General features: G+C 43.8%; 1 protein-coding gene across 10 annotated transcripts in view; it reads left to right on the plus strand.

Annotated features, from left to right (window-relative positions):
* The window catches only part of Atxn1 (ataxin 1), a 415,680-nt gene that overhangs the window by 93,674 nt on the left and 304,279 nt on the right, over window positions 1-17,727 (plus strand). The window contains exon 3 of one of the 10 annotated variants that reach the window (XM_028867693.2): window positions 4,002-4,035. The exons of the other annotated variants lie outside the window; for them this stretch is intronic. The gene's annotated coding sequence lies outside the window, so the exon portion shown is untranslated. The remainder of the gene's footprint in view (window positions 1-4,001; window positions 4,036-17,727) is intronic. 10 annotated transcript variants of the gene reach the window in all.

Genomic DNA, 17,727 nt, shown 5'->3' on the forward strand with positions numbered 1-17,727 from the left:
GACACTGGGGCCTCCCTGTCACTGCTCTCTGTGTGTTCTTGGGAAGTTACATCATGGCAGCTCCTTTAGTTTACCGAGCAGTCTTCTTGGAGACTAATGGCCTCATCAGGACTTCAGAATATACAAACAGTTCAACACAGGCAAATGATTCACTGAGCTCCTTCCATCCTGACAAGGCTGAGCTAATGGGGGTGAGAAGGGTGTGTGTGTGCAGGAGCAGCTTTGATGTGTTGAAGCAAGTGTGCTCCCCACACCCCATGCTGCCTTGCTCGTTAGCGAGAGATCCATCTTCCCATACATGAAGCAGGAGTGCCAAGGGCAGCTTCACTTAGCTCACACTTGGCCTTCCTTAATGTCCATGTTTCGTGTATTATGACACCTCCCATTCCCCTTTTCTTATCAGCACTGACCAGGACAGTTTGGGGGAGATGGCTCTTCATCACCCCACACTGCGCTGCTAGGTCGTGACTCTGGTCCTGTGTCCTGGAGACTTTCTTAGGATGGAACTCTAATAGAGACCAGACAGTAGGGCTGCCTGGCTTCCTTTGGGGCATTGCTGATTGACAGGCAGTCTTCTTGTCTCCTCCAAGGCCGCACTTTTCCTTCCACACTGTCAGACTGAGAAGGGAAGAGGTTTAATGTGACAATAGGGAGGGAATATCCAGAAAACGACCCAGGAATTCCTCCTGGAACAGTGCCCAGGCAGGAAAGGAAATAACACTTGCTCCTTTTCTGGAATTTGCTAGAAAGACCCTAACTCCTGCACCCCTTCCATTCAACCTTTTCTCTTCCGCGGTTTTCCATCCCTTAGCTAGACCACTAATTTAATTTTTGTCGTTCTTTAAATTGCCCATTTTCTAGGAGCTACAACCTCTGGTCCCTAATCCCACACTTTGAGTGGTGGAAGATGGTACCTTTTGAGTTCATCTGGAAAAGAGAAAGAAAGCAAACGCTTAGCACACATTTCCTGCCCCACATTCAAGTAACACTTGGGCTTTCTGAATGATTGTAAATCACCATGACTACAGCTGCCACTCTCATTTGTCTCACTTTGGTTTTAAGCCATTGGAACCCGGGACAGTAACCGGCTCTCAGTCCTTTCTGACACCTGTCCCCCACTATCTTGGGAGGAACAACTCATACACAAGCTGAAGGCCGGACAGCCCTGGACCCTTCTTCTTGGAAGGAGCTAGTGAGTGATGATAAGCATGCTGATGTCTGTCTCTTGGTGAGACTGTCTTCCAAGAAACCTGTAGGTTTCAGTGGAAGAGGCCGAGAGGTGCTGTGGATAGAAGTTTATTTTGGAACCTGGAACATCATGGATGAAAGAAAGGGGGTCAATGAAGAAGAGTAGGAGATGTTGGGGGCAGGGAGCTCTTTGGGGCACTCCTGGAAGCTGGAGATGTTGAGGTAGTTGGTCAGGCTGTGCAGGTCTTATGCAGGCAACCACAGCTGCTATGAATATGAGCACGGCAGTCTTGCCATGTCTAGAAGACTCCGTTTCGCTATGGTCCTCCCCAACTTCTGGATTTTATAATGGTTCTGCCGCCCCTTCCATGGTGGTCCCGGGGCCTTAGGGGTATGACATGAATGTTTCATTTATGGCTGAGCACTCCATAATCACTCGTGTTCTGCAGTTTGACCAGTTGTGAGTTTTGTCATTAACTACCACCCACTGCAACAAGAAACCTAGCTTACTGAGGTCAGACAGATGCACTGATCCATGGGTAGAGAGAGATGAATTTAGAGGTCAGTTTTATACTATGTCCACTTAACAAAATAATAGAAGTAAGTTCACCCTCAGGTTCCTGTGAACTTCTTGTCCAGATTTTCAGTACCAAGAGTTTCCTTCCAGGGAGGGGGCCTTAAATCTAATCAGATAGTAGTTGGTCCCTGCCGTAACATTTGTGACACTGTTGTACCCATTGGCATAGCTTGCTACACCAGTCACTGCTCAAGTTCACAGGATTCAGATCTGGGTAAGACTGTTGAAGACTCTCCCCACCCTCCAGCTGCTTGCATAGCGCCTTCGGGTACTAGGACAGTTAGAGCCAGCCCACAGACAGCTTCCTGGTCAGTAACAATCGATTTCTTCCAGTCCTGTGACCAATGTGTGTGACGGCTTCAGAACCAGGCTCTTGCCATCAAGCGCTGGTAGGCAACCAAGGGCAATGGCTATGATAGCCTGTCCTGTTTGCAGGGAATCTCTGGGATACCTTTGATCAACACTCTGAGGGGAGACAGCTTGCATCTGACACTGGCTTTTCATTTGGCAACCTATGACTTCTTGGGGGAGCATAATCCCTTTTGTAGGATAACTCCAATTGAACTCTCTCTCTCTCTCTCTCTCTCTCTCTCTCTCTCTCTCTCTCTCTCTCTCTGTGTGTGTGTGTGTGTGTGTGTGTGTGCGCGCGCGTGCGTGCGTGTGTGTGTGTGTGTGTGTGTGTGTGTGTGTGTGTGTGTGTTATAAAATGGTTTCCATATGGAATGTCAAGCATCCTTGACTTTATTCTTTCCCCAAATCCTCGCTGTCTTCTACCCATCTATCTCCCTCCCCACTTAGCCCTCCTTCCCATTTCCCCCTTTTCTCCTTCGGATCACGTGTGTGATCCCCTGATATGATTCTTTTAACTATAACAATGATAAATGTATTCTTCACTAATTTTTTAAATAAAATCTTAATGGCTGGGGAACAGCCCAGGGTTAAGACTGGTTGACTAGTTCAGTCCTCAGCGTTACAATAAGTTACTTGATAACTGAAAGCAGCTTATTATTCGCTAGAAGATGAAGCGAACCTTGCTGGGTTTTTGCACGTTAGCATTCCTCCTTAGTCTCCTGACTGAATGTGGGGGCCCTGACGTTTCACTGTGATAAAGGGAAGACTGAGCATCTATCTGCACATTGACACATTGGTCCCTCTCAGCTCTCCCGGTAGGTTAGTAGTCCTCAGACTTTGGTATATGAAAGCTGTTGTAGTGTGTACACAGAATCATGTCTGCAGTGTTTATGGGGAAACCAAGGGTGTTTCAGAGTGAACTTGGACAATTTTTCAAAACTTTAGAACCTAACCTCCTAGATGAAAACAGACTCCCTGCCTTTCCCTTCCTCCCCTCCCTCTTTCCCTCCCCCTTCCTTCTCTTCTTTTTCCTCTCCCTGACTCCCTTTTTCTCCCTCTGTTTTTCCTCCCCTTCCTCCTCTTCCCTATTTTCCTTACTCCGTCCCTCTTTTCTTCCCTTATTTCTATCCTTTCTTTTACCCCATTCTCCATCCATCCATCTTCCTTTCCTTTCTGGTTTCTTCCTTTTCCTTTTGGCAGACTGGTTCTGAATTTTTAATTAGCATATGAAGTAATGAGTTTCCTCGTGGCATTTTCCTGTCCATTTGTCTGACCTTACCTCCACCTTCCCCAGTTCCTTTCTCATCCCTGCTTGCACCTTCTGCCCCCAGTATTCTCTTTTTCATTTTCATGTCATACCTAGTCTGTTACCCCTACACCCATGCCTGAAAGTTCTCATCCCTCTCATGGGCCCCTTTCAAGTTTCAGGACCTCTACCCATGTTCATGCTCACATAAAGGTCTGTATTTAAAAACTAGAAGCTAGGAAACACATATGAGTGAGACTATGTGGCATTTGTCCTTTTGAGCCTGGACCACCTTGCTTAATATAATATTTTCCAATTCCATACATATTCCTATAAACCCCATTTTTCTTTATGGCAGAATAAAATTCCACTGTGCACAATGAACTACTTTTTCTTACCCATTCATCTGTTGATAGACAAGACAACTGGGCTAGTTTTATTTCTTTGTTGTTATGGATATAACAGCAGTGAACATGGATCGTAAGTATCTCTGTGAAAAGATAAAAGACCCTTTGGGCTTAGGCCCAGGAGTGGTATAGCTGGATCATACAGTAGATTCTAATTGTAGTTTGTTTTTCTGATTTTTTGTTTTGTTTTGTTTTGTTTTGTTTTTCAAAATCTCCACGCTGATTTTCATAGTGGCTGCCCTAGTTTATACTCCCACCAACATTAGGTAAGTGTTCCTCTTTCCCCACATCTTTGCCAGCATTTGTTATTATTTATTTTGAGACAGGTCTCACTATGTAGGCCTAGTTGGCCTGGAACTTGATAAGTAGACCAGGCTGGCTTTTGTCTCCCATGTGCTGAGATTACAGGCATGACAACACCTCGATTTCTTAGGGGTGTGTGTGTGTGTGTGTGTGTGTGTGTGTGTGTGTGTGTGTGTGTAAAGTAGTGGGGTCTACTTATATTCAAATAAGAAAATTGCTAGTGTGTAACTACACATCTCTCTTTATGAAAAGTAATTAAAGTATTCTTTGATCTTCTGAATTCCTTAGTCTCAGCTCCTGTTCAGTTTTCTATCTTTGGGTTTTCACTTTGAGCTGGGAAAGAACACCAGCCAAAGACAGCCAGGTTCTGAGCACAGCCCATCCAACCATCTGTAAAGAAGAAGGAAGCATGTTTGTCTTCAGAGGCATCTAAGATAGAATTACAATAGTGCCTGTTGTTGCAGAACACATGGCATTGGTTGAAAGTGTTTGAAATAAGATTTGCTAAAAAGACACTCGGTAGTTGGTTACAACTTCTTTATGTTTTGTATTTGTTTGTATGTGCGTGTGCATTCAATGTGCCTGTTGGTGTGTAAGAGTGTGGGCATGTGTGGAGCTTCCAGAAGCCAACCTACAGTGTGAGTCTTCACCTCCCACATTGTTTGAGACTGGGTCTTTCTTGTTTGCTACTGTGTATACCAGGCTAGCCAGCCAACCGGCTTCTGTGAATTCTCCATTCTCTGCCTCCCATCTTAGTGTAAGAGTGCCGGAGTGTAGATACACACTAGGGTAGGAGAGCTGGGACTGTAGATACACACTACTGTAGGAGAGCTGGGACTGTAGATACACACTACTGTAGGAATGATGGGACTGTAGGTACACACTACTGTAGGAATGATGGGACTGTAGATACACACTAGGGTAGGAATGATGGGACTGTAGGTACACACTAGGGTAGGAGTGATGGGACTGTAGGTACACACTAGGGTAGGAATGATGGGACTGTAGGTACACACTAGGGTAGGAGTGATGGGACTGTAGGTACACACTAGGGTAGGAATGATGGGACTGTAGGTACACACTAGGGTAGGAATGATGGGACTGTAGATACACACTAGGGTAGGAATGATGGGACTGTAGGTACACACTAGGGTAGGAATGATGGGACTGTACGTACACACTAGGGTAGGAGTGATGGGACTGTAGGTACACACTAGGGTAGAAGTGCTAAGATGGCAGATGCGCACTACTGCATCTGGGTTCTGGGGACCCGAATTCATGTCTTCCTGCCTGTGCTGCCATCACTCTACCCATCTACTGAACTGTGTCATAGCCTAAGAACTTCATATTGATAGAAACATGTGCATTATCTCTAGATCAAAGACATTAACTCGATACCTAAGAACTTGAAAAGGAAGCGTACTGAGAATCCTAAAGTGATTGCATCTGCTGCACTGGTGACGTGGCCTTCGCTCTTCTAAGTTATGCTGTATGTTTACTCCATGGCATGTATGCATTGACTTTACTTTTCGCCATCCCTGACTGGCAAATTTAATGATTCCCTTCAGTAAAGGAAACAGTCTCCTCTATTGTTAAAGCCAAGTGGCCAAAGGAGAATGCGTCTGGGACTATTGCTAGAATTTAGGGGAAAAAAAAAACAAAACAAAATTAGCTAGAGTAACAGATCTTCTTGGGCATACAGCCACTGACAAAAGTCAAAAAACAAACAAACAAAAAACAAAACAAAACAAAAAAAAAACCAACTCATTCCTCTGTGCTATATGCCTTTTTTAATGACCAATTTAAAAACACAGTGCAGCAAATTCAAAGTGCATGGCACACCCAGAAGGCAGGTGTGACGATTAACAAAAGCAGAATGGGGGGAGAGCAGTAATAGAAAGTTGCGGACAGTTCTTTCTGAACCTGGTCAGTTGTAGCTTGCTTACGTTAACAGTCATCTAAGGAAAAGCAAATGCAGGTGAATACTCAGTTGCTTCACAAGATCGAGAGACTTGAAAGGATGAATACTCATACTAAAATTACACCCAGGGCAACCTTCTGACTGCCTCATAAATGATCCATGTGCACAAGAGCGAGGTGAGCCCCAAGCCACACAGGCAAAGTGGATATGATTTGGTACCCTCATTTCGCAGTGCAGGAGTGATGAGAAACAAGCATAGGACCTAAGAATGAACACAGAAGAGAAACAGGAGAGGGACTGAAAACCACCCCCGCCATATTAAAAAGCTAACCTGGGGGCAGAAGGATGCCTCGGAGGGTGAAGGCACCCTCCTCCAAGCCTGGTGATCTGAGTTCAGTCCTGGATCTCACGTGGTGGAAGGAGAGAACCCACTCTCCAGACTACCCTCTGATTGCCACACCCACAGTGAGGCATGCACAACCCCCCGCCATACAAAGTGACTAACAAATGTAAATTTTAAACAAGTGGCATGGTAATGTATTCAATTTTTTTAAAGCGTGGTCAAGCTTAATATATCTCCTCCTCTTATCTAGGTAGAGTTTTAAGATTGTGCTCATTCTGGAGGTAGGTGATGGGGTGAAAACAGAGAGTTCCCCTCCCCCAAGCACAGAGAATTAAAGCTTGCTTTCCACCAGAGACCTCTGCCTATGAGCTGAATTCCTGTCTCTTCATCCACACTGCCCTTGATTCGTGTGGCTTGGTTTATTTGTGTCTCCCTGACTAAGTTTAGAAAGTACTGTCAAGGACAACAGCCTCCTGTTCCTTTTAACATTTCCCGTGGTGCTTTGCTTCCTGTGGCCACAGACATCATTCGTTAGAACAAAGTATAAAGTCCCATATAAAAATGCCTTAAATTATCCCGTAGCTTCATTTCTAATTTGAAAGTTTTATTTCAGATTACAAGGGGGCCCCGGGTGTAGTTCCTCTGGTAAAATGCTTATCGAGCATGTGCAAAGCTCTGGGTTTGATGCCCAGAACCACGTACTATAGGCCTCACCTGCAAACCTCAGTAATTGGGAGGTGGAGGCAGGAGAACCAGGAGTTCAAGGTTATCCTCCAGGCTATACCGAGTTTGAAATCAGCCTGTTTAAATGAGATCCTGTCTCAAAAAAAAAAAATTAAAATGTTAGTGAGTCAAAAAAGTTTTAAAATAGGACAAAGCTGCAGATATGAATGAATACAAAATATTGTGAAGAGTTCATTGAACATAGGAGACCATGAACACAATGGTACTCCACATCTTGTGGTGGGATAGAATAAAATCAGTTATTAAGGCTTGTGTAGAACTTCTGTTTACGGCGAGACGTTTGGAAGCAGGGACCAATTTTGTAAAGAGAGCTGTTAAAGGGTGTTTTCAACCTGGAACAACCTAGTGAAATTCTTACAGTCACCACAAACGACCAGGCACAATTGGTGAGTCGGTTATCAAATTTGGAAACTTTCCAAAAGGTGTCCACTTTACCATCTGTATAGGTTTACTCCTTCATGACCCTGTTGTGGCCTTATTTAGTATTGTCCCCTAGACAGGAAGTAAAGGGACTGTATTTTATTCATACTTATCTTCTGGGCCTGTGTGGGCAGTTGGCCAATACTAAAAGAAAATCTAACATATTTCAACTTCTCCAGCAGCTAAAAAAAGGTGTGTATTTCATGCAGAAACCAGCTAGACTAGGGTTTCGGTTGCTGGCAGTGTAGTGATAGGTTTTGCAATAAGGTGCTACTTTGCCCATTATCCTTATGCAAGGATGTTGTATGCACGAGTCACTTTCCAATTCAAAAACCATAGGCTATTCAGTCCTGCAAGGAGTGAACTTAACTCCCACAGCTCAGTATTGCCATGTAAGGGTATATTCTTATTCTTTTCAACCAACCACCTACAAGGGGCAAGTATAGGTTGGTTACACATCATTTAGAAATCTTAGCTTGCATGTTCTTTCACCAGATTGCACACTCACCCACGCTCGTCTTCATAATGCTAATGTATCACCCTGGTGCTAAGGCAGGCTGGCTGGAGATAGGTTTGGTGATGTTAGCACACCACTGTGCAGCACTTAAGAATTGGAGACTTTGGCTTCTGGGGGACATGGCTAATGATGCAAGCGTTTCTCCCGCTATGCTCACCCCGTCATCATCTTTCCAAGAAGTTCTTTGCTCGCCAACTTTAGTCTATAACGTTTATCCTGCCCTTCCCTGAGAACCATCCTCCTTGGTTATTTACATTTTATTTATTTATTTAATGTGATTTAACGTGTGTGTGTGTGTGTGTGTGTGTGTGTGTGTGTGTGTGTAGGTCAGAGGACAATTTATGTGAGTTGTTTCTCTCCTCCCGTCACATGGTGCTTGGAGGAATCTATGTCATGTTGTTAGTCTTGGCCGCCAGCAGCCAGCATCTTTATCCACTTGCTGAGCCCCGAGAGTCTTTTCCCTTTCACCCTCCTGCATGTTATACAAGTTGACTGCCACAAATAGCATCCTCTCATTTTAACTGTAAAATATCTGAAGGCATGAAAGGGAGGGAAATCCGTATTGGGTGCCTTGGATTGCTGACCTTGGCCCTTAGGTCTCCAGAGTCCTGGGACATCATTTTTAGATTGTGTCAGTAGAGAAAAGCCTCTGAGAAAACATTTGGCTGTTGATCATCTTAGCATTGATCAACATGGCCACAGATGACTGAGGGTTAATCTCCAAAGGATGAAGTACAGTTGCTGTGTTGAAAGGCCATTGGTTACTTCGAGTCACCAAGGATGTGGGCAGACATTCTTGGAAGAACGTTCTGCACGGTCACCAATCTTCGTAACTCCCCAGCCACCGCCATCAAGACCCCTCTCAACTCTGGTCAGCTGTAGCTCTCCCCTGGACTCATCATACGCCTGTAAATACATTCAGCCTTGGAAACTGTATCTTTCTTAAGGTCTCAGTAAAAATAGGAGCTAATGTTTCCATGATCTTCTTTCCTGCTTTGTCATTTTGAAATTGAAACTGAAAGCCGGGGCAGAATTCAGAACTACTCAAAACAGGCTCTTTGAGCGTGTTCAAGTCATTTTCTTGGAGAGAACCCATTGAGGAAATGATCTGTTTCTTTAGTGCTGTTGACTTCCAGCTGCAGGACAGCAGCCATTTCCCAGGATCTAATTCCAGGACATCTGTCTGTAACCAGAGCCAGGCTTCCAGCCCATCCCCTGCCTCTGGGTCTGTACTGCACTGCACTGGAACTTTTGGCTTGAAGGGGATTCAGTTAATGAGAGCAAGGCGAGAAAGTTGTAGTGAGCTATTGCATTAGCACTCAGGAAGTGTTGCCCACTGACCCCCATGCCCCTGTCAGCAGCATGGATGGTTAGCTTGTGCATAGGGCTGGGCTGAGGGTCGCCGTGGAAAGGCTGTGTTTCCGTTGCCTGTGGCTGACAGTAAATGTAGTGGAGCCTTTAAAAAAAAGTCTGTGGTTGAATTTTTGACTTAAAGCTGTTTTGAAATGCCAAACAGCCTGAATTCTTGGGAAACTCATTTGAATGAGACCAGCTGTAACTTAGGAGTGTATATATGTATCCCTACTGTGAAAATCTGAAATATCCCCAAATATGAAGCTTTTGAGCACCAACCTGCTGCAGTAGAAAATCCCGCTGAAGCCTATTTCATGAAGAAAATTACTTAAAATATTATATAAAATGACATTCGGGCTAGCTGCACAAGTTGTACATGAACCATAAATGAATTTTGCTTTTATGCTCAGATCTTTAGCTCTTATCCAACAAATATTCAATGTCTTTATATGCAAGTATTCTTGAATTCTTAAAAAACTCTTAACTCTGGATCACTTGTAGTTCCAAGCATTTCATATTCAGAATGGTCAGCCATTATATACATGCTGAAACTTTCATTTACTGATGGGAGCCAGATGAGCTGGCACATGTCTTAGACCCATGGATCTCAACCAAAGCATCTGGAGACATTTTTTGATGGTCACCATTGAGGACAAGGGTTATTGACTCTGACACCAAATAGATAGAGGCCAGGGATGCTGCTGAACACCCTCCAGAGCAAAGAATAGTCCTCCACCACCAAGTTATCTGGCCCTAAATGCCAGTAAGTCTTGAATTAAGAAATTCCTCCCTTTCAACTTTCTCCCTTCCTTCATTTCCAAAGCAATGACCAGTTTGTTTTAGTGGAAGATAAACTGAGGACTAGGAGAGAGTGGAGAAGAACAGCATTGCTTGAACAATGAACCATGTGGGCCATGTTTTTGTTTGCTTTGATCTGACTGTAATTATACCCTGGTTCTTTTGTCTCAGAATAAGAAAGTATGTAACTTGTTTGTGATTTTACAGGATCCTACATTAGATTTTTAAAGAGAACTTGGACTTTTAAATCATTGGAACTTTTAAAAGTTGCATTGTGGCCGGGCAGTGGTGGAGCACGCCTTTAATCCCAGCACTTGGGAGGCAGAGGCAGGCAGATCTCTGTGAGTTCGAGGCCAGCCTGGATTACCAAGTGAATGCCAGGAAAAGGCACAAAGCTACACAGAGAAACCCTGTCTCGAAAAACCAAAAATAAATAAATAAAAATAAAAATAAAAAAATAAAAATAAAAGTTGCATTGTGTTTTATATTATGGTACTGTCATGAGATCTTGGGGACAAACAAGAAAGGAAAGGTTATGGTTAAACAGCTATGTGTTTATCGCCGGGCGGTGGTGGCACACGCCTTTAATCCCAGCACTCGGGAGGCAGAGCCAGGCGGATCGCTGTGAGTTCGAGGCCAGCCTGGGCTACCAAGTGAGCTCCAGGAAAGGCGCAAAACTACGCAGAGAAACCCTGTCTCGAAAAAACCAAAAAAAAAAAAAAAAAAAAAAAAAAAAAAACAAAAAAACAAAAACAGCTATGTGTTTATGTGTCAAAGTGACAAAGGGTGAACTTGTGATGCATAATCTTTGTTGTCAACTTGACACACCTGGGAATAGAGAACCTTGATTAAGGAATTTCCTCCTCCATCAGATGGGTGTGTGGGCATCTGTGGGGGCATTTTTCTTAATTGTTAGCTAATGTAGAAGGGCCCAGCTCACTGTGGGCATTGCCACTCTTGGGGAGGTAGTCCCGGCTTATATAAGAAACCTGTCTAAGCACAGGCAGATAGAAACAAGCCAGTAAGTTGTATTTGCTCATGGTCTCTGCAACAGTTCGTTCTTACCTCCAGGTTCCTACCTTGAGCTCCTTCTCTGAGGTCTTACCCTAACAATGCTCCCTGATGATAGACTAGAGCCAATAAACTAAATAAATACTTTCTTCCCCAGGTTGTATTTGGTCAGTTGTTTTTAATCACAGCAACAGAGATGCAAACTAGACTAGGCCATATGCCATTTAAACCAGATATCTTGTATTTTGTTGTTATGCATTTGAGGAGAGACCAAAACGTGTGGGCTGCTGAAGCATGGTCTGTATGTTAGAGCTGACTCATGTGTTTATGTTCTTGAAGGCACTTGTATTAGTTGTCTATTGCTGCTGTAACAATTTTTCCCAAACCTGATGGGTTCAGGTGACACACTGTCTTGACTTAAGGTTCTATAGATCACAAAGCCAAGGCGAATCTGAGCATACTGTATTGATAGCAAGGCTCTAGAGAAAAATTCGTAACCTTTTCCAGTTCCTGGAGTCCATGTGTATTCTAAGGTGTTTGGTATGTTCCTTCATCTTTAAAGCCAGCATTTCTGCTGGATCTGTCATCTGTCATTAACTTCTTTGATACTTCTTTCCCATTCCTCCTTTTTTAAACCATTGTGATGACCTTAGTCTCATCTGTATAGTATGGACATCTTTTTTTTCGAGGAGGGGGTAATAGTATTCTGCCTACACCAGTTCCTAAGGTAGGCGGCTATTGCCTAGTGCTACTTTTCACTAACTTGAGAAAAATTGTTAAAAATGTAGTTTAAAAAAATGCCGCTATTTAGTGTTTTGGAAAGTTTTTTATACAGTTAATGTAGAAAGAATGATAGAGAACATTTGGAGGATGATGAAAAATAATTGTTACATTTCAGTAAAGGAGAAAGCAAGAGAAAGAGGAAACCAGCAGAGAAGATGCACTAGACAGTGGACTTCAAGGCCTGGACAGACAGTTTAGTACTCACTTGGGGGTGAGGAAGTGGCTTGCTGAAAAGTCAGATTCCTGAGCCCCAAAGGCCGCATTAAGTAGGTCAAGGGTGGGGCTGGTTTTGGGGGACTGATAGGTCAAAGGCTTAGACTTTGGATTTTAAACGCAACTGCCACTGGGTTGTACCTCTACCCCTAGGATTCTATATGTTGTGAAGACCCTTCTGTGATGCATTTTTCATGAAAGGCTTGGTATAATGTTCAAGATATATTGCTATAGAAATGTGAATATATATTATTTACAAATATATTACATTTATCTATTTATTTGTGTGTGTGCCTGAGCACATGCACTTGTGAACATGTATATGTATGTGGGGCCGGGCATGGATATTCCACCGCATGCAAAGAGGTCAGAGGACAGCTTGTGGAAGTTGGTTTTCTCCTTCCACCATGTGGGTCCCCGGGATCAAACTTAAGTCATCATACTGGTGTCTTTACTTGCTAAGCCATCTAGCTTGCTCATAAATCCCTATTTTAAAGCAGAACTATATTTCAGTAACTTAAAATGAAACTGCTGTGTAATGCTGATGCTAGACTCCCAGTAAACATACACTTCTGTTCTTGAATTTGTCTTCTAACTCTGTAGGATTCGAGTCTTGGTAGATGCAAGCCCTTGTCATGCTCAGCCATGTTGGCATTTAAAATCTAATGGGGTTGACTCCTGATGGTTCCTTTATAGTGTCATCTTCTCTCTGTGATTAACTCTTGTTGATACCAAGGGGACCCTTGACTTCCTAATGTCTTTAATAAGTAAAGACTTGTGGGCAAATTAATAGACTTTCTGGGTCTAGAAATGCACCTGTGAGCCTTGCGATGTAGCATAGTTGCTCAATAAATGTTAATTCTAGAAACAAAATGTTTAGTTTCATTTTGGAGGTAGAAGGAGTTCAGAATTCCCCTCCTCGTGGCGCTCAGGGCCTGTTTTCTTCATAGAGAAATGGGAGGCTCTCTTACACCCCGCACATTTCCCCCTGTGCTGTGTCACAGCCTTTCTGTGTGTTCCGCGAAATCCCCCCAGTGTGTGCACACTCCCCGGATCGAGTGCAGACTTATTGAGGACCCCCTTCCCAGCACACCCTCTTCCTATGGACAGGTAGCTGGAAGGGTTTCTCTCCCAAGCTGTGTTCTGTGTGTTGGTGAACTGACTGTAGCCTTCACCATCTTAGAAACTCCCGTGCGATGTCTCGCTTCCTTGGAGATGTGTAAAACTTCACAAGGATGTTTGTGACAGCTCACTGGGGAAGGTTATTTACTCCACTTTTGTGAGTCACTATGATGTCATCCCCTCAAGAATCAGCTCCAGTAAATTTACTTTAATGAGGACAGCTTGGGAGGGAGATGATAGGTTCCACGTGTAACCTTGGAATCAAACACGAAGTGGAGTTGCTGGCATGTGGCCGTGGCGAGTGACAGCAGTTATGCATTGCTTGATCAAATTCATATTCATATCTTGTCAGTTTACAGTGAGCCAAAGATTAAAAATAACATTTGTTTCTGTTTTCATAACTGCCTAAAAATTATCCCAAGTCATTTTATTTTCTTTAGCTTGACTTTTAATCTTGTTTTAAATATGTGGCCTTTCAAGCAGTCATGAAATACTTCCCAGCAACTTGGCAATGCTGAGTGGGACATTTTTCCCCCAGTATTTGGGACTGAACCCTTTCTCACCGAGTGATCATTTAAACAGCACATCACTGTCACACTGTCATCTACAGCTTCAGTTTTAGGAATACAGTTGTCCATATTTATCGACAAAGGACGCATTCCAGGATCCATAGTAGGTGTCTAAAACAGCATAGAGTACCAAATTTTACATATCCTGATTTTCCACCTCCATTATCTGTCCGGGGATGTTTAATTTAGAAAGTATGTACTGGAAGGCATTAGCAACAGTAGCTACTGGTAAAATAGGACAACTAGAATAAAATCCTTTAAAGATGTTGTGTGACTCACTCTCCCGGGGTCTCTCCCTCTTCTGTGAATCGGAGCTGCCTGGGCATATGCTGGCTTTTCTTTATGAGGTTGAGAAGTCTCCCCATTCGCCACTCTACTCTTTTCTCTCTGCCTTCTCTAGATCACCAACATTGCTGCTATCGGATCAGGGCTGACTTCGAGTAACCGGAACTGTAGAAACCAGGGGCACAAAGGGGCTCTAGTACACAGAAGTCAGACCTTTCTAGAGTCAGCTTTGGTGGCATTGTGGAGAGTTTAAGGAGGAGTGTATGAGTGGTCAGACCTCAGCAAGGAAAGACGCAACGGCACTGGAGAGTCAGGAAGGGAGAGAGATTCAGATGGGAAAACCGGGAAATAGACTTGGTAGGGTTTGGTACTAGGTCACTTGGGAGACTCTGGAGAAGAGAGTGGGAGTGACTGTGGTGTCCAGGCTGCATCATTCAGTGATGTGATGGTGTAAGGACCAGGTTGACTGGACCCATTGAAGCTGTGCTGCCCAGAGTCCCCTCCCACCAGCTGCCATGCTCTGCTATTGACGCTAGAGCTTTCTCTTTCTTGGTTAGGGATCATAGCCAGGAACACCCCTCAGCTGTTTTGGGGTGGTCTGAACATCTGGGGTTCAGGAGTGAATTCAAGATACCTAAAACACTGGCATGAAATTAGGCAACAAAGGGACAGATTCAGTGTAGCCCTGTCCTGACATGGGTACTGTAAGTAGCAGCTTAATATGTGTCCCTGACCTAAGATTGCTCATTTGGAACTTTGAGAACAATGGAAAGAGTTTGGTGCTCACCAAATCGGTACAGCATCCCTTTTCTGATTAGGGACAAAGGCTGGAAAACAACCTTTTGTGGTACTGCACACTGAGGAGGCCCACTGAAATGGAAACAGAACCGGGCCTTGCAAACTGTAATTACCTAACTGGTGCCATAAGTAAATCTTTGAAAAAGACTAAAATGGCAATGTCAGGAAGTGGGACCGAGAGGTCAGGTGTGCCACACCCTTCCCCCCCAGCTTTGTGGTGGTTGAACATCTCCACTGAGAATGACTCATGCAAAGAGGCCCGAGAGTGGGAAGTCAGGTCTCAGAAGAAGGCAGGCATTGTGTGCCCAAGGGATGGAGTCTCCAGGTGGGAAGACACCAATCAGGGAAGTTTACCACAGCCATGAGATGGGGGCCATTAGAGCCTTTCCTAGCTTAATGGCTACATAAACGCTTGATATACTTAGTAGTCTGCTCTTGGCCGTGCTTTTATTGCAAGTCCACAAGCCTTCAACTTACTTGCTCTAGCTAAGAGAAAGGGGGTTTTGGAGGAGAACAGAATGCTTCTTGAATGTGATGTACCCTGGAAGGACTGTTGCCACTAAATGTACTTGGTGCCAGTTTAAAAAAAAAAAAAGTGTAGTATGATTTCCAAAGGATAATTAGGAAGCCAAGAAAATGGGAGGCTTCTGGCTCTGTATCCTATATGCTGTGGTCCAAATGGTGATATTCACTAAAGAGATCCATGCTGGTTGGTGGCGGTCCTGTGGAAAGCAGGGATAGATACACAACCATCGAATAACCGTACGGCTGCTGCTGCTGGTGGTGGGGCACTGAGGATGGCTGAATATTTAGAATGGGCAAGATATAAGCAGTAGATTTCTGGATATACCCCCGATTCAGGTTCTTTTTGCCAAACATTAATGCACTGCCCTACTTTTTCCTAATGTTAGCTCACATTAGGAAAGAACTAATTCTCCTTCTGAGAATGTTCCAGAAAAGCTGGCATGGACCATCTCACAGAATACTGCTGGCTGTACTGTAGAGAATGTGAGTCTCCTTAGTAATATCTAAAACATTTGGAAGAATTACATTGCTAATCTGTTTAATCTTAGGACTGAAGAGAAAGAAGTTTAAAAAGAAAATCCACATTAAGAAAATATGTCCTTGTTTTTCTCTGCCGTCTCTTCTGCTTCTTCCTCCCCCAGCTTCTCCTGTTCCTCCTCTTGTCTGTCCTCCCCTGCCTTCTCTTCCCTTTCTAGTTCCCCCTTTTACTCCGGCTCCCCTTCCTGTGACTTCTCCCCTACCTATTCTTCTGGATGCTTCTCCTCTGGCTCCCCCCTTCTCTTCACCGAACCCAGGATCTCACACATGTTAAACACATACTCTGTAACTTAGCAATATTCTCACCCTCTATGACTGTGTTCTCAGTCATCAATCAATTAAAGGAAAACGGGACAAGCATGTTTTCGTGTGTTCAGCACTGCCGTAAACTGAGAGACTCTCCAGAAGAAACTGTAAGGATGCTGGTTATGTATGCATAGTTCTGAGAGACAAGTTCACACAAAGGAAGCTATGTGACACCTAGACAGAGGGTATGTGGGTGAGGCCACATGGATGGGGTCCCTACTAGAAACACTTTGGAGGAAAGGGAGAGATGAAGTAAATCGGGATAGAAAAGTGTCTGTGACTGGGCACTTGATAATAATTAAGAACAATCTGGAATGTATCCAGTATAACTTTAAAGGCACCCAAGGTGAGAAATATTAAAGGCAAGATGATTGAGGTAGCTGATGAATAATGCTGAGCAAACTGACCCAAGGGAGCAGAGGGTTTAGAAAGCACTGGAAACAGTGTCTTCGTGGTGACTGGCGTTTTCGCTGACCTTGTTTCATGAATCTTCTGTCAGTGGGAGAGACAGGGATGCGGGTGGTGAGGGTACCCTGGATTGCATTTATGTAACATCCTTATCAGTGTTCTGTCCCCCTGACCTTTGAAGAATCAAAAGGTTGAGCTTCACCACATCCAGGAAATGTGGCTCTTGAGTGAGACTGGGGATTGCTCAGTGGTTAAAGCTTTTGCTGTACAAGTGTGAGGATCAGAGTTCACATCCCCAGAATCCATGTAAATTCTGGGTGGGTCCAGTGGGCTGCCTCTAATTCTAGTGCTCAGAAGGTACAAATGGGATTCCTAACTACTTATATCAACAAGCTTTGGATTTGATTAAGAGATCCTGCTTCAAAGAATAAGGTAGGAAGCGATCAAAGAAGACCCTCAGCATTAACCTCCAGCTTCCATACACACATGTCCATCAGTGTGCCTGCAGAGTGTGCTCACACACATGCCAATGTGCATACACACAGGCCCATACGCCACACACACACACACACACACACACACACACACACACACACACAGGCAAACAGGTATTGCCAAGTATTTTAAAATTCCATTTAAAATTTCTAGTGCATTGTTGTTAAATATAATCTACCCAATCAAAAATCTTTTAAGATCCATGAAAAACTTAAAGAGTATAAAAAGGACTCAAGAGCTGGGGCTATACTACAACTATAGAATGCTGAATGCCTACTGTGCATTCGCAAGCCCTTGGGCTTCATCATAATGTGTGTATGTGTGTGTGTGTGTGTGTGTGTGTGTGTGTGTGTGTGTGTGTGTGTATTGAAAGAAATAGGATGAGTGAACTAGACTTAAGATCAAAGATTTTGAGGACTACTGGCCTGGACTACTTTTGTTTTGTTTTGTATTGAGACAGGGTCTCAGTTATCCCAGGCTAGCCTAGAACTTCTTATGTAGCAAGGA

The sequence above is a fragment of the Peromyscus leucopus genome, chromosome 5 (genome assembly GCF_004664715.2).
Source record: "Peromyscus leucopus breed LL Stock chromosome 5, UCI_PerLeu_2.1, whole genome shotgun sequence".
Taxonomy (NCBI): domain Eukaryota; kingdom Metazoa; phylum Chordata; class Mammalia; order Rodentia; family Cricetidae; genus Peromyscus; species Peromyscus leucopus.